General features: G+C 48.4%; 1 protein-coding gene across 2 annotated transcripts in view; it reads left to right on the top strand.

Annotated features, from left to right (window-relative positions):
• The first annotated feature begins 7,619 nt into the window (after positions 1–7,619).
• Positions 7,620–17,730, top strand: part of KIAA0232 (KIAA0232 ortholog) — a 79,154-nt gene continuing 69,043 nt past the window's right edge. For both annotated transcript variants that reach the window (XM_033105416.1, XM_033105419.1), the window contains exon 1: positions 7,620–7,751. The gene's annotated coding sequence lies outside the window, so the exon portion shown is untranslated. The remainder of the gene's footprint in view (positions 7,752–17,730) is intronic.

Below are 17,730 nucleotides of genomic sequence, written 5' to 3' on the forward strand. Positions count from 1 at the left end.
GGAGGTGACAAAGGCATGTACCAGCCACCCTTTTTATTGGGCACCCACAGTGGCCTGGCACAGCCGGGAGACTCAACAGAGGCTTATCTGTTGTCGGGAATTTCCAGGCCTCTGATTGGCAGCCAGGCCTCCAGACTCCAACTGTTATCACCACCCTGGAGACCTCCTCCCCAGGATGTGGCTTAATAGATGCATGATTTAGCCACCGTTCAATCCTATAGACCCAAACTTGCAGGGTTGGAGGGATTTTTGGAGATCATCCTGCCCAGACCATAGCAAGGGCTTCAATAGCTCCTATAGGATCTCAGCTATGATCAGACCACGCACAGATCCTCCACTTCCCAGCTGCTCACCACTCCTGAGAAGGCCCATCCCATTTCAGGACACCTGTGGCTGTTGAAAGTGGAAAGAGCCCTAGAAGGGGCGAGGATGACCTGGGTCCTGATGATGAGCCCAGTGACCTTGGGCAAGTCGCTTCACCTGTAAAACGGGGACTCGGGGGGAGGTGAGGGAGGTTGAAATCACACAATATAGGTGAAAGTTCTTAGCACACTTCCTGCTCATACATAGATGCTCAGTAAAGACACACTGCTAATCGAGCAAATATGTACCACCTTCCTGGAGGGCAATTCCAAGTGCAGCAAGAGGTCTGTGCTCATTCTTTGTGCAAGGTGTTTATTATCATTAATAACATCAGCAAGGTGTTATTATTGTTATTCCCTTTTACAGATGAGGAAACTGAGATTCAGTGACCACGCAACATCAGACAACTTCAGCCAAAGTCTGGCTCTTGACACTGCATAAACTTGCAACTTCAATCTGAGTTATACCGTGTTTCCCCGAAAATAAGACCTAACTAGAAAATAAGCCCTGGCATGATTTTTCAGGATGACATCCCCTGAACATAAGCCCTAATGCATCTTTTGGAGCAACAGTTAATATAAGATCCAGTCTTATTTTGGGGGAAACACGGTAGTTAGAAGTCAAGGGCAGAGCGCCACCAAAACGATCTTCCTCTTTCTCTCTCCTTCAGAAATTCTGAAAGTGCACACAGACCGATGATCTCGCAAGGGAGGCAGGAGCCCCAAGAGAGGGCATAACTCATCTAGGGTTACCCCATACGCGAGTCCTCAGATGGTCAGGGGCTAACCTCCGAACTTCCTCGTGGGCACTTCTGAACTGACCTGGCACCAAGAGCCCCGAGACTGCGAAGAACTCATCGCATGTGCTCAATCCAAACGTGTTGACGAGGTGAATGAATGATTCCACAGCACACTGGCCACAGATTCACATGTCCCATCTGCACTATGAATAAATTACAAACTCTTTGCCATCGCCTACAAGGCCTGGCTTGATCTGTACTCTGTACACTCACCACCAGCACCACCAGCACCACCTTTCCAAGGACACTTGAATTCTCTAGCCCTGCCAAAACTGCTTTCAGTTTCTCAGTGCACTACGACCTTTCCTGCTTCAAGACCTTTGTATGTGCTGCTCCTCTGCCCGAACGCTCCCCTCAGCCTGCTTTCCCTTTCTGATCAGGAAGACCTGAGTTCTCCTTCTTCAAGACTCAAGCTGAATATCATTTCCTCAGAGAAGCCTTTTGCTGACCCTGTACCTAAGCAGATTCCCCTTATCTGTTTCTTCTTGTGGCATATATCACAGTTAGTAATGATACATTTAACATTTTTATAGTCAGTCTCCATCCTTAGGTTGTAGGTGCCACGGAGCCACGCTTGTTTTATTTACCAATGCCTACCAGCCGTCCAGACAGGGCCTGTCCGATTGTGCTCAGAAAAGTTTTGCTGAATGAACGGATGGAACGATGGAAGGGAAGAAAACTAGATTTGGGGTTGACAGCGACCTGGTTTGATTCCTGGTCCTAGCACAGACCAGATGAACAATGAACTTGTGAAAATCACTTCCATTCTCTGAGCCTTAGTTTCCCCATCTATAAGACAAAGATAATAGTCCCTCCCTTCTTTGGAGGATTAACTCCATCTCTCCAAAAAAGGGATGTGGAAGCCCTAACCCTCAGTACCTCAGTGACCGTATTTGGAAATAGGGTCTTTGCAGCTGTAACTAGTTAAGATGACGTCATAGTGAAGTAGGATGGGCCTTCATCCAGTAAGACTGGTGACCTTATATGAAAAAGAGAGAAATGGAAAAGATGGTCTTGTGACCATGAAAGCAGAGTTTGGAGTGATGTATCTGCAAGCCATGGAGCAGGCAAACGACGGAAGCTAGGAGAGGCAGGGAAGAATTCTCGCCCAGCCTTCAGAGGGAGCATACCTGGCTGACACCTTGATTTCAGACTTCCAGCCCCCACTTCTGGAAACGACAAATTTCTGTTGTTTAAGGCATCTAATTTGGGTCCATTTTACAGTAGCCCTAGGAAACTGATACAGTAGGTACCCAACAAACGTGAGATCAGTGTGCCTTCCTTCTTTCTGGGTTCCAACACAGTTCTCTGTTTACATCCATGTTATCCCCAGGAGACAGTGTGACCCCAAAGGGTCTGTGTCCGATTCATCGGAGTCGTCTGGCCCAGCACAGTACTGGCCCCTGAGTACTGGAGATGCATAACTCAAATGCACCAGTGTCCTTATCCGAGCCCTGTGCACTTGGAGTGGGGAAGAAAAGGGCCAGTGTCCTGTCATCCTTGCATGGCTGGGAAAAACTTTTCTGGCCCAAGATGTGGAGGAAAATGGAGAGGACCTGGGTCCACCCCAGGTTTCCCAGTGGTGGGACCTTTTTCTCTGAACAGTGTTCTCTCCTATGCCTCCTGTAGAGCAGTGGGGGAGCCCCCTTTGATGGAGAAGAAGGGATGACGACCTTCCAGCTCACCTGCTGCAGGCCTTCAAATACCCGTGTCACCTGGGTGGAACATTCTCTCCTACCAAAGGCCAGGCTGCTGACAGCTGCTGGTAGGCTATGCTCACACTTAACACCTTGATTAGAAATCACTTCCAGGCCCTTTGCATGCCAGTCGTCCAGACACAGGGTACTCCTGGGTATGGAAGAGCAAACCAGTGCTGACGAAGCCTCATGAATCGTTTTGTGTCATTGACAATGACAAGCCATCGGGGCTGAGGCTAGGAGGTCGGGAGGGAGGTGTGGTCAACGTCCAGCCTTCAGGCTCCTGTCTGGATGTCAGCCTTGCTTCCCCGCCCCAGTTTCACAAGGGGGGGGAGGGAATTCTTTAAATGAAGGAAAAAAACCTTCATACCCTAGGCAGCCAAATCCAGAGATTAGTGTTTGCTACTGGAGGGAGCTCTGGTTGCGTCTATTTTAGAGATATGGAAGCCAGATCAGAGAGAGGAAGTAACTTGCTCAAGGTTGCACACCTGCCAAGCCTCAGCACTGGACTCTCACTCAGGCCGTCTGACCTCAGAGCGTGACGGCAAGGGCATTTCTGAAGCTGTACATGAGGACTGTAGCTCAGCAGCTGGGGAGAGGGCGATGGCAGACGACAGCTATTGTGAAGGAGCACGGATTGTGAGGGGAAGGCAATGAGTCAGCTGTGGACACGCTGGGGTGGGGACCCCACCCGCAAGGTGGGCAAGGGCAGGAGGCAGTCTGAGACTTCAGAGAAAGCTCAGGGCCAGGACAGGGATATAGGCATCCTTCCATCTCCATGTTAATGCAGGCTGCAGCGTGGACAGAGCTGCCCTAGGACCATCACGGCGGGTGATAGGCGAAGGGGCGGAGTCAGGAGGGGCAGAGGAAGAGGAGGACCAGAGATGCGGCCGGCTAGGAGCCATGGGAGGAGGGCCAGCATGTATTGTTTACTGTGTGCCGGGCGCAGCTCTGACCCTGTGTTTGGATTCCCTGATCCCCTTCACAACAACCGTCTCAGGCAGACGCTATTATTATGACGCCATTTACAGGTGAGGAAACTGAGAGGCTAAATAGCTTGCCCGTGTCAACGAGGTACGTGGTCCAGCCTGTGCTCACCCATCACGATACACTACCTCTAGATTGGATGGTCGCTGGTGACTTTGTTGAGTTTCCTGTGGATTGGGGTGGAGGGGTGGAGTGGGGGAAACACCATCAGCCCTTGGAACACATTTGAAAGAATAATGATGAGACTTGACATTTATATGGAGTCTTAGGGTCTGTGGGGAATAGCTGATTCTGATATTGTTTGGTCCTGAATACAACTGACAGAACAGGACAATGCCATGGTCCCTCCATCATTTCATACCAGAAAGCCCTGTGAAGGTCAGTGAGCTCCTCAAAGTCGTACCGTGAGGCTATGTCAGAGATTTGACCTCAGCTCTTCCCATGCTGGAATGGTATTTACCACTCCTAAGAGGAATGCAGGGCCACTGAAGGGGACAGTTAGGGGGCTGCAGGCCTGGGGAGATGAAGAGAAAAGGCGAGAAGGTAGGCCGCTGATCACCTTGACTGACAGCCTCCAAGCTGAGAGGAATGGTTAGGATCCTAAATGAGGGCATTGGTCCCTGGTGGGGAGGCCATGGGGTGGGGGTTCTGACCTGGGTATCATTCATTTAAAAGCTGACTCAGGGCGGATATTAATGACACAGTGTAGCACAGTGGCAAGAGCAGGGTTACAATTAACTCCTGCAGCTTGCCACTTAGTAGCAGCAGCATGGCCTGGGGCAAGCCACCTAACCACTGCAGAGCCTCAGGTCTCTAACTGCAGATGGGGATAAGTTCCCCCCTGGGGGAGGGAGAGGACGGGGACTTGGGGGGGGGCGATGTGAGTAAAGCTCCGGGAGTGCAGCTGGAGGTCAGTAAACAGGAGCAGGTATTGTTAGTGTGGAAGACAGCTGAGGTTTGTACACATCCTTTTATTTTTTAAATCAGACTTAATTTTGGGGGGCAGTTTAAGGTTCACACCGAAATGGAGCAGAAAGTACAGAGTTCCCATATTCCTCCTGCCCCACACACATAACCTCCCCCTTTTATCAAAGTGCAGCTTCATTGAAATTTTGTTCCCAAAGTTCACAAAAAAAAAAAAGAATCAAGAGGACACTTTGAACTGTTTCTACCTAAATTCTTTGCTGTGCAGATGGGGAAACTGAGGCCCAAAAAGGGAGATTATGTACTCCAGGTCACAGAGCCAAGGAGGCCTGGCCCCTGCTTTCTAACTGGCCATCAGTGTGCGCATCACAAAGCACCCCCAGATTCAGCCTCAACCCCCCGCTGGTCACCACTCATGCACGTGGTTGCAAAATCACTGCCCTGGCTGGCATCCGCCGGAATCCTCGCTGGCATCCAGACCATTCAATTCAGAGGGCACTGGGAATTGTCATATTACCCCTCTCGCTGCCTCACCCGCCCTCCTGCAGGGGTTAAAGAGCCCTGGTAGGTGGTCCTGAGCCTGGAGAAAGGAAACGAAGAATCTCAGACATACCCAGAGACCAAGATGGTTTCTTTTTAGAAAATCCTGACGTGGGACTTCTCTGCTTCCACACCAATTGTGCTTGAACGCCAGAGTCCTGTGGCCTCCTTTGCATTCCCTGGGGGTCTTACCAGTCATATCTTAAAATACAACCAAGATCATTCCAGAGACTGAAAAAAACTGTGAATATAGAACAAAGCAGCGTGGTGGCATTATGAGGGGGAAGTTTAGCTACTTTAAATTGGGGATCAGAGAAAGTGTTTCTGATCAGGTGACACTGTAGCTGAGCTTTGAGCAAGAAGGAGCCAGCTACTCAAAGATCTGGGGAGAGAGGGTTCCTTCAACAGGTATTAGTAAGTGCAAAGGCCCTGAGGCGGGGGTCAGCCAACCTTCTAGGGCTTTTATCAAAGCAAGCAATATGAAGGATAGGGGGCTATTTTGTTAAGGAAACAAAGTAACGAAAAGACTTCCACTCTGTAATCTGTAATCTTCCCCCACCAACTCCAAAAGCTACTAATCCTAGTTAATTCCTACTCAGTTTCAATACCTCTTCTTCCAAGATGCCTTCTGGTTCCACTAGCTTGTGGTTTATAAAAACTGGTCTGTGGCAAAATGAGAAAAATAAGGTCAATAATCTCTCTCTGGCTATAAAGTTGCCAACTGTTTCTTTTCTTCTGCAACATCTGAGATATATTATTACTATTTCACAAAATGATGAGTGTTGGTGAAAGCAATGTTACCAATGTGGCAAAAATTAAAAGTTGACCTTTGTAAATCCCCTATATTTGGGGGGTGGGTTTACAGTGTCTGTGAAATCCCAGGTCTGGGGGCACCTGGAAAGTGGACTTGGAAGCTCCAGTAGTTGCCCCTCCTTTGCTCCCAGATAACCTTGGCTTTCCCACACCCTCTCATCCCCTCCCTCCTTTTCCTGAGTTTGATCTCCAGAAGGGCGGGGCTACCCCTGCCTGGCATCCAGCCAGACCCACAACAGGTGCTCGAAGATACTGACTGAATGAATGCACTGTGATTCTCGATGTGTTCAACTGACATGAACACTGAGAATAAAACGCTGAGCAAGCTGATGAGGAGAGAGAGCTGTGTAAAGGAAAAGACCCCTGACCTCAGAGCCAAGAGCCTGGGTTCAAATTCTGCCTCCTGCAAGAGGCAGGGTGGCTTTGTGGAATCAGAAGATATTGCCCACTCTCCACAAGGCTTAGGTGAAATCACTTACTTTCTCTGAGCCTCTCAGCTTCCTCACCTGTGAAATGGAGACGAAAATGCCTGGACCCAGGATTCTTTTGAAGAGCAAAAGAAATGTTTGCAGAAAGCCACTTTGTAAGTTGTGTAAATGGCAGTTCTCTCTGGTCCATCTTTCCAGCATTCGGCCCACGGTGTCCAGTTGACCCCTTCCCAGCCTATACTTCTGCTTCTCCCAAGAGCTTGTGAGCTGGTGGGGGGAAATTTGCCTGCCAAGTTCCGAACAGAAAAGCTCTGTGCCTGGCACGCAATGGGTGCTCAATAAATAAATCAGTGAATAATGATCCCAGGTAGGTCACTCCCCCTCTGGACCCCCTTCCTCTTTGTCAGTAGGTAATCTCCAGGCTCCTTCCTCTCTGGTGCCTATCATTCTTAATGATTTCTTTTTTTTTAGGACAAGCCTAGGAATAACATTTAGGGAAGGTGGGTGTGTGAAGAGACTGATTAAAAGGTTAGTGCACATTTTTGGTTCCCACTTCCGAATCTTCCAGAATTTATTGTTGCCAACTTAATAAAAAGAGCCATGTCACATTTCTTTAGCTTGTCTTCTGGGCTTCTGTCTTTCTTTTTTAAAGTCTTTATTTTAAGCCGCCCACTCCAGCCATCCCAGGACGCGGCACAGAGGAGGGGGCACAGACAGGTGGAGCGTGTACCCGGGAATGAGGCGCAAGTTGAGTCCCACTCCTTGGGCGGGGGCCGGGGAGGGCTGGAGCGGCAGCAGAGTTTAGGGGTTCTTGCAAAGAGCAGCCCCCGCGCGCCCCTCCGTAGGGGGCGTCTCTCCGCACACTGGGTGAGCTCCGGCTTCCAGCCCTCCAACCTCCCGCGCCCGCCGCCCTGCGACCGGCCGGAGGGGCGGGGCCGGGGCGGGGCGGCCGGCGCTGATGTAATCCCGGCGCCTGGGCGGAAGGATATGAAACGCGCCCGGTTGGCGGGGCACTGAGGCCAGTTGCCGGGTAACGGAGCGGAGCGGCCGCGGCGCGCCGCCTCCCGCCCTCCGCGAGTGGCGCCGGAGCCGCCGCCGCTTTACGTAAGGCGCAGGCCAGGGCCGCCCGGCGCTCGGCAGCCGCTCGGAACCCTCGGAGCGAGAGGAGGCGCCGCCGCCGGCCGCCGCGCCGCTCGGCAGGTACCGCGGGAGGCTGGGGCGGGCGGGCGGCGGCCCCTCGGCCGAGCGGGCGCGGGCCTGTCCGCCGCCGAGGGGCTCCGGGGCCGGCCTGAGGGTGGCCGGGCCGCCCCGCGGGCCGTGGGCTCCGCAAGAACCCCGGCCCGGCCCCGGCGTGCTGTGGGCTGCGGGCTTGGGGACCCCCCACCCCAGGTCTGGCTTGTGGTCGCGCTCCGGGCGCCGGGCGAACGGGCGGCGGACGATGAGTCCGCACAATGGGCCGGTGTCGCCAAGCAGGGAGCGGCTCTTTGGGGGGAGGCGAGGCGGGGGCCGGACGTGGAGCCGGGGAGCGGTGTCCCGAGCGGGCGGCGGCGAGACTCCCGGAGCGGCCGGCCGGCCGGCGGGTGGGCGCTCGCTGCGCTGCCCCCTCCCCTCCAGCATTGTCCTTTAGGGGCCCGGGAAGGGAAACCGCCGGCGGGGGAGGGGCCGAATGGGGCGGGGCTGGCACTGACTGACGGGGGCGCGGGCCTGTGGAGCGGCGCGCGCGGGGTGGGGCCTGGCGGGTGGGGGCGGGGCCTGGCGCGCACAGGGCGGGCGCGGCGCAAGGTTTGGCGAAGGTTAAGGCCGCCTGCGGGAGTGACGGGCCCACAAAGTCACCCGCCGCCGCGGCGGGAGAGGATCTGAGCCCGCTGGTTGCAGAGGGCACGCGTGCGCGGCGGCCTCTCGGAGCTCTCCGGTCCATTCCGCGGGAGAAGCGCGGGTGGTCTCGTGTGAAAGGCTGCGAGCTGTCCCAGGATTTAGCGTGCAGCCGGCGGTGCGCACATGACAGGGCCTGCGCGCCCCTGGTAGCAGACCCCCAAATCGTGGCAGAACCCAGTTTTGGTTTCTCTTTCGCCACCTCTCAGTTTGTGTCCTCTATAGGGAAGCTACAGAGACTTAACCTTGTAGAAAGTACAGGCGATTAATCGGGGAGGGGGGGGCGTGCGGTTCTTTGGAATGATTTCACCAAATGCGGTTCCTTCTAATAATTACCTGAGTTGGATACTTGGATATCTACGTTGCATACTTCGTAGGGGTTTTGCATCTTTGGGTCTTTGACTGTTAAACGAAAAACGGCGGTAGAAGATTGGTGAGGGAGTGGGGGCAAGCAGTTTTGATACTCGGTCATACTGTGGATAAAACCGTGCAGTCAAACCCCCAAGCTGCATTTCTCCTGTGTAACCGAATCCCGTGCAGAACACCTTGACCATTTCATAGACTTTGAATTTAAAGGGGGAAAAAATCTACCATTCTGCCTCCTGAAGGTGAGATATTATCTCATAAGTTACTTTGAATGGATCCGTTCTTAACTGGGTCTCAGTCTTTATGCGGTTCCCTGGTGACAAACACTGTTTCTGAAATTGTGCCATTGCATACCGATAGGTAAGCCCCTTGCAATTACTGCTTACTATGTTCTAGATTCAATTGCCGTACTTGCTAAATAATGAATTTTTTTAAAGGAAATATTGAAAGGAAGACATTTTTATTTTATTTTATTAAAGTTTTTTTTTTTAATTATTGGGGAAGGGGAACAGGACTTTATTGGGGAACAGTGTGTACTTCCAGGACTTTTTTCCAAGTCAAGTTATTGTCCTTTCAGTCTTAGTTGTGGCAGGCGCAGCTCAGCTCCAGGTCCAGTTGCCTTTGCTAGTTGCAGGGGGCACAGCCCACCATCCCTTGCGGGACTCGAGGAATTGAACTGACAGCCTTGTGGTTGAGAGCCCACTGGCCCGTGTGGGGATCGAACCGGCAGCCTTCGGAGTTAGGAGCACAGAGCTCCAACCGCCTGAGCCACCGGGCTGGCCCTAAATAATGAATTTTTAATAATTCAAAAAGTAGTTTACTGTTTCAGTTTGGGCACAAGTATAATGGTTTTTATATAAGCCTGTTTATCAATGAAATACCAATTTGGTCACTGGAACTTTGAATGGAGGGGAGAATACTACTCTTAATTCCATAGCAAGTGGAATTAGAGGTCCAGGTTTTTTGTGTTGTTGTTTTTTTTGTTTTTTTTTAAAGGAAAAGTACATGTCTTTAACATGACGTTGACAGAAGGCAGATCTGTAACTATGTTGTGGGTAATTAGCTTATTTGTTACACAAGTTGTAAACATTTAGGAAAATTATGTGGATTTTTTTTTAGCACTTCTTTAGTGATATTATAGATCACTCTGATAGATCACTCTGCTTTTATAGTAGCACTTTTCAAAGTAATAGGATTTAAAAAAAAATTTTGCCCAGTGTGGCAAAGTACCAAGCCTGGGTTTTGTCTCCGTTTCAGCAGCATTTCTCTTGGAGCAGTTAAACCTCTGAGCCATTTTTTTCTCGTCTGTAAAATGGGAAGAATGATGATACTTGTCTCAGGCTGGTTGGGATGATCAAGTGTGGGGAGATGTGAAATAAATAATTCCAGCCACATCCAACCCCTTTTAAGATCTGCAATTAGTCCCAGTGTGTCAAAGCTTCAGATTCCTTTCTTGGCCTAAAGCTTTGTCTTTGGGCTTCTCCCCACCGCTTCCTGTCCACCTGCCTCAGAGTCATCTTTCTGAAATGTAGATCAGATCTCGCCAGTCTCTGGCTCAGAAAACTTCTCAGGCTGCCTGTTTGGAGAGTGGAATCTGGGCCCCCCAGCGTCACATTCAAGGCCCGTCATACCGTGCTCTCCCTCGCCTGTCCGCTCAACAGGACCACCTTGGTTCTCTGAACATACCAAGCTGCTTCATCCCTTCTGCTTCTCTCCTCCTTTCTGGTTGGAATGCCCTGCCTGCCTCACTCCCATCCCCTCCAGTTTCTAAAAGTGTACATCTGATTTTGTGTCCTGGAGTCCTTTGGAAATCCTGTTAAAATGAATTATTTCTGCATTCATAATCCTCTATTTTTACTTTCACCATTGCCTACATCATGTTGTATTGTGTATGTTAAACTCTACTGTGGTGACCATGTCCGTATTTTACCCCTAACACCTTGTTCAGGGGTTTAAACATGAAAGTGTTCCAGTGTTTGTTAAAGTCTATAATCCGCCTTACGTAGTATATTATCATGAAGTACTTTGACAACAAAGGTCGGAGTACCAACCACAACATCCGAAATGCAGTTTTGCTGTGTTGAAGATAGTTAATACTTAGAATGTTTCTTTTCAGTTATTTTTGGCCTCTCACGTGATACCAAGTGGTATCTTTCTACAGCGGACAGACAACGACTTCTTCCGTCTCTCTGAACTTGGAGAATCCATGAGTCGGAACTATTGGCTGCGACGTCACTGAACCCTGTCTCTTGGGTAGAGGGAACCAGAGCACAGGTTTTAAAATACTCCTTACCTTTGGGATATGATTGCACTCCCAGCAGATTACGTGCTTTTTGATTAAAATGGTTTTTTAAAAATATTTCTTACACTCATTAAAGAGTATAATTTGCTTTTGGAGGGGCTTATGTAAAGGACAGGGGACCTGGATTTGAAAGACTCAGGCTGGTGTCTTGGCTGCCCGCTCACCCCCTGGGCCACCGCGGGCAGGTCAGTGAAATCTCTCTTGGACTTCAGTTTCTTTATTCCGTGAAATGAGAACGGCCTTGTCTGTGCTATCTTTGCTTGTGTCACTTAAAGTGGCTCTACTTTGTGCACTGCATGTCCTCATTCAGACACAAGTAATAAGCTGGCTAACTGCACAGCACATTTGTCCTCCATGACTCAGGCGGGACACTTTTTGAGTCTTCCCTTTCTCGACCAGGTTTTAACCAGGTCTGCCTGCCCCTGTCTTTTCCTTGGGGCTCCTCTGCCCCCCCACAGGTTCCTGTCCGTCCTTGTGTCGATTGTCCCTGCAGCCTGCTAACTGGCCTCCCTTTTCTCTGGTCTCTCTGGCCCCCTCCTGGGTTCTGTCACCAGAACTATGTCATAGGGACATCAAATCATATCATACCCTCCCGCAAGTAAACACAGAGGTTCTCAATGTTTCCCCGCATTCCATCACACCCAGGGATGACCTAGTTCTGTCGGTAGGCTTACTCATACAAAGATTCTCACCTTGGAGGCACCACCACCTGGCCGGCTGTTGAAGGGTTAGGAAATCATTTGAAGTCCTGTGCTATCTGGCCTCATTCTAACCTTTAGTTTCATATTGTACTGCATCTCTGTTGTCATCTTGTGTTTCAGCTCTAAACCTCTGGCCACTTCCATGGTTGTTTGTCCAGTTCCTTTATTCTGGAATGTCCTTTCTGCCTTTTCCTTCCTATCAGAATCCTTAATACTGAAGGTGTGGCTTAAAGCCTTCTACTTCTGTGAAAGAAGCTTCCCCTGATATTCAGAATTAACTCATTATTCTCCTACACAGTGCTTGACTGCTCTCTCCACTAAGCTATTTTTACTTTTGACTTTTTAGTGTATTCTTTACATGGAGGTCTTTCCTGGATTGTAAACTCTTTGAGGGAAGAGAGGACAATCTTACTGTTGCCAGTTCCTTGTGGAGAGCAGTGTCCTCTTTTTCTTTTACATAGTACTTACCCACTAAGTGTTTGGCTAAATTCACTCAGTCACTGCAGTCTCTGATTCTATCAGAGGGGGAGCAGAGTTGGAGTAACTTTATATGAGAACTCATGCATCCATCCTCGGACACACTCAGAACAGGGCCCAGCACGGACCGTGTTTCCCTGAAAATAAGACCTGGCCAGACCATCAGCTCTACTGCATCTTTTGGAGCAAAAATTAGTATAAGACCTGGTCTTATTTTACTATATTATAAGACCGGGTCTTGTATAATATGATATATGAATGATGTAATGTAATATAATACTGGGTCTTATATTAATTTTTGCTCCAAAGGACGCATTAGAGCTGATGGTCCCGTGAGGTCTTATTTTCGGAGAAACATGGTAGTAAGTGACAGCTTTTAGCTGTTCCTTGGAGCAGGTGTAGAGAACACTAGTGGTTGGGTAAGTTGACTGTATACAGCTTATGCTGGTTTAATAACAGTGTTCATGGATTTATTTCCGGTGCTTGTGTGTAAAGAAAAAAGTCTCACTGCACCTCTGTTCTTTCAGTAGTTTTGGAAATAAGCGGAAAAGTCAGTATTTGGTCAAGGAGGGCTTTTGCACAAGCAGATTCATGACGGAGGTCCTAATTATTCTGAAGACAGACACACCTGTCTGCCATGTTTTCTGCATGCGGCTTCAGAAAGTCAGTGGAAAATGGAAATTGTCAGATTTTACACATTATATTGTTTTTTAGTAAGGCAAACTTTTTCATTTTAATCTTATATCTTGAAGTTATTCATTAAGCAATAGAATCTCTCCCTAGTTAGTATTTGGAATGAGGGTTGAAATTGAAATTCTGTTTTTCACATCATCTCCAAGGCTTTTCCCTGTACTGCCGTAGCACACTTCTCTATAGCCCTCTAGCTCTTCTTTTGTCCAGTCAGCAGTCTTACCCCTGGCTGGATAGGGAGAAACTATGTGAGGAAAACCAGTAATAATTTGGAAACTAAGTATTTAGTTACTATTTTTAAGCTTATATGCATTACTGATTAACAAGTTGTATCCAGAAACTTGAAAAAGTGATATCTGTTGGTCCTAAAATAATATGGAATTCCCTACCTGTAGCACCCTCACACCACGTGGATTGCTACATTGACTTACACTGACTGTATTTATGATTATGATTTCTTTAAAAAAAAATCATTGGAAATCTCTATATTCCTAATAAATTGCTTTTGCAACTGGCCCCAAGGATTGGGGATGATAGGGCCATCCAGTGAATGAAGTAGTGTCTGTGTTAGAAATAAAGGCAGTGGAACAGCTAGAAAATTAACAATTGCAAAAATGCTTGAGAACGTGTTGTTTTGTGTGTATGTAGAGTGATGAAGGAATGTGAGTTCTGTGGCTACAGGCTGTGCGTGTGTGTGTGTGTGTGTGTGTGTGTTCGTGTGTTCGTGTTCCTCTTGTGAGCAGAAGTGAGCCTGTGATTGTGCCTGCAGTCTTTATGGCGCCCGGTGCAGGGGAGCTGCCCCCCAGTACGTAATGAAATGAAATGAGCCAGTCACCTGTGGAGAAAAAAGTACATGGAGATAGATGTAAGTGGAAAGAAATATGCCTGATGCATTGTCAAATTTTGGGGGGTAAATGGTTGTTACCTCAGTAATGGGGGAAGTAGAACGTGGGGAGGGATTTATTTTCCTTTCAGCTGGGAGTTTATTTGTAGCTCAGTTACATTTTCCAGAGCACCTTTGGAATCCTAACAGCCAGTACATAACTGTTTCAAAGTTGTTTGCCCAGTTTGAGGATTTACTCGCGCTCTTTAATTTTTTCTTCAGTTACCCGCCTTTTCTTAAGTGTCTGATTAACATTTCGCTTCTTATTAGCGTCTTTCCTGAAGCTTTTAATTGAGAGGAAGTTGAAATTGAATAGACACATTTTTGGTTCTTTTTTTGTGGTTGTGGTTGGTACTTGCCACTGCTTTCTTTGGTTACCACCATAAATAATTGAGTACTGATTGTATTTTTGTTAATATCTTGCTAGTACCATCTAAGGAGTTTCTTGTTTTTTATAAAACGTAAGGCTTGATTTAAAACTTAAAACATACTGTGTGTGATTTACCAAAACATTGTTATGAATATAAATAACTGTTGTAAAGCCTATTTATTTTTTGACAAATACGTGTTAAAAAATCTAAAAACGGAACTAAGTTAGAGGATGAAAAGTCAATCTCCTTCACCCCCTTCCCATCCTGTACTCATTTTGAAAAAAACCAATGATAAGTTTCTTGGACGTCATAGAAAAAAAATTATGCTTATACTTCTAAAAATTGGAATCCTGGTAGAGAGGGTTGTGTGTTTAAACAAACACTAAGCTTTGTGTCTTGGAGTGCTTTCCACGTCGGCACATACAGATCTAATTCCTGTGCAGGTCTGCCTTGCGGCTGGCTTCTGCGTACCAAGTGTTCCACTGTGCGATGTGCCAGCACTTACGTAACTAGTCGACGGGATGGCCTTCCACGCTGATGTTACCGTCACACAGTCCTGCAGTGAACTTTCTTCCACGCGTGCCTTGGTGAAACTTGCAGAGTAACTTCCTTCCAGCCTAAAAAAAAGCTGACTTACAAGTTTCTAACTTCTCTGAATTACCATTGATCGTGTTAAAATTTTTCTTGGTGGCTATATGAGTTTTAATAATTTTAGACATTAGGCTGGGTGTGTTTTTTTTTTCTCTGAAGTAGTTCTGTGATACAAGGTCGGACAGTTAAGTTCCCGAACTCATCCTAGGAAAAGTGCTACATACCTCGTTGCTGAATATCACTATGGTCACCTTCGAAGTACTCCCCTTGGGAAGCTATGCACTGACGCCAGTGCCTTGTCCACCCTTCAAAGCCATTTTGTAACTTTCTGGAATGGCCCTCAGAGCTGTGGTCATATTCCCCTTGATGACGTGAATGTCATCAAAATGTCTTCCTTTCAATATTTCCTTTATCTTCGGGTGAAGAAAGAAGTCATTGGGGGCCAGATCAGGTGAGTAGGGAGGATGTTCCAATACAGTTGTTTACTGGATAAAAACTTCCTCACAGATAGTGCTGTGTAAGCTGTGGGTGCATTGTCGTGATGCAAGAGCCATGACTTGTTGGTGAAAAGTTCAGGTCGTTTTCGTCTAACTTTTCCATGCAGCCTTTTCAGCACTTCCAAATAGTAAACTTGGTTAACTGTTTGTCCAGTTGGTACAAATTCATAATGAATAATCCCTGTGATATCAAAAAAGGTTAGCAACATGGTTGCGACAAGTTCACAAACTTAATTGTCAGCCCTCATACAACTTTGGATTAAGGAAGACAACTTTTTGCCTTGCATAGTAAATATTAGACTCATAACAACGATAAAGGCTCAGCCTCCGCCCCCTGAACAGCAAGCTGTCAAGGTGCACAGGGCCCTCACTCGTTTAATGCTCTGCTGTCACAGTCTTGATAGTCTTAATAATTTCGAACAAGGGGCCTGCATTTCACTTTGCACTAGACCCCGCAAATTATGTAGCCAGTCCTGTAGAGACTTTAAAAGAGGTACATAAAAGTAAGAATTGCTCATCCTCACGCCTCCCAATCCTGCTTTCCGAGTGACTCCCACTAACAATTTAGTTTATCCCCTGGGAGGCTTTGTAGAAGGCATATAGAAGCGCATGCAGTCATGCTTGAGTTTTGTTTTGTTTTGTTTTTTTGAAAAACTGCTAAACTGAAATCCACGCAAAGTCCATGTTTATTTTCTTGGAAAATGATTTAGAGTGCTACCAACTTAAAACTTTTTTTAAAGGGGCTCTAAAAACCTTAGCCATAAGAAGTTGTACTAAACTGCATTTTTAGATTTTGTGTTGGTTTGTTTTTTTAAAAAGCGTACTTGAAGCTTTAGGGAAACAGTGTTCGGTTTCGGAGTGTTAAGATGCCTACCTGCTGAGATTTCACTTTCTAAGATCTCGTAAATAAACTCGCAGCCCATTATAGGAATGAGAGTCGTTTGTTTATTCAGCAGTTAGGCTCCATGGAACAAGGCATTCACTAGTGGGTATATAGGATAATTTGGGGCTTTATTTCATTAGAAAGTGGTCTGAATTCATGGGGAAGGGAGACAGGGAAAGGATTCTTAGAAGTAGCTACAGAAATGGCTAAGGCAGAACATGAGCTCACTCTTGTTAAAACAGTTCCTGCGTGTCAGGCCTTGTGTTAAGGACCTTAGGGAAACCCTTTCATTTCACCTCCTGACAGCCCTTGAGAGAAGCCACCTTCTGTCAGGGTATCGTCTTCACTTTCCAAAGGGTGAAGCTGTGGCTCAGCCGTCTCAAGAAAGGTCCCTGAGGTTACAGCTGCTACCCGGCTGAGCAGAAGCCCAGGCTTCTGTCCTCGCGACCTGAAGTGCACGTCCTTTCCCCCTTCCTAGACGTGTGTTCATTCACAGGCCGTGTTTCCTGACGGCCTGCTCCATCCTAGGCACAGATGCCAAGATGGTTAGACGTGCAGGAGACTTACTGGGGGGATTGCCTGGGAAGGGAAAGAGGGAGGGAGCAGGAGAAGCTAGGAAGAAGCTTTGGATTTCCAGGCAGATGTGAATCGAGGCGAGGACAGTGGAGAGGAGGCCCTGGGCGGGAGCAGCCACAGGCGGGCAGTGTTGAGGAAGTTTGGCCAGGCCGATGGGGGTTCTGCCTAGGCCTGGGGCCAGCCCCCCTTTCTGATCAGCGTTGCTGGGGCGGCCTGAGGGACTTCTGCCTGCCGCCCTTGCTGGTGACTGGGAATGTGCCAGAGCCGGGGGCTGTCGGGCAGCGTGGCTCAGTCCCCACAGCAGGTTCTCTTGCAGGGCTGTTGGAGCAGGGCGCCGCCCTGGTGGCTACAGGCAGCACTGCGCTGTCCTGGTGCGGGCGGGGAAGACTGGCCCTAGGAGTAAGCGAATGGGTATGTGTTCCTGGGGGAAATTCGTGCTAAGAGGACAAATACAGCAGGAGTTGGAGGTGGTGTGCTGTATAGGGTGGGCAGGAAAGGGCTCTGAAAAGGTGACACTTGAGCTGAGATCTGAAGGAAATGAGGGAGAAAGATGTGGGGACACGTCAGGAGCAAGTGGAGATCCTGATTGTGGACGCGCTGGGAAGGTAGAACTGAGAGGCTGTCAGGTGGATTGGAAACGGGATGTGAGAGGAAGACGGGGCGTCACCAGGACGCCGGAGCTTCTGGCTGCAGCAGTGGAATCCTGGGAGTGCCCTCGACTGACACCGGGAAGGCCATGGCAAGCGTGGTGGTGAGAATTCAGTGTTGTTTTGTTTCTTGTTTTTTAAATTTTTATTGGGGAATAATGTGTTTTTGCAGGACCCATCTGCTCCAAGTCAAGTTGTTTTTGTTTTGTAATCTAGTGAAGGGCGCAGTTCACCGGCCCATGTGGGGATCACACCGGCCATGTCGGTGTTAGGAGCACAGCGCTCTAACCAGCTGAGCCAACCAGCCACCCCCTTGTTTTTCT

The sequence above is a fragment of the Rhinolophus ferrumequinum genome, chromosome 5 (assembly GCF_004115265.2).
Source record: "Rhinolophus ferrumequinum isolate MPI-CBG mRhiFer1 chromosome 5, mRhiFer1_v1.p, whole genome shotgun sequence".
Taxonomy (NCBI): Eukaryota; Metazoa; Chordata; class Mammalia; order Chiroptera; family Rhinolophidae; genus Rhinolophus; species Rhinolophus ferrumequinum.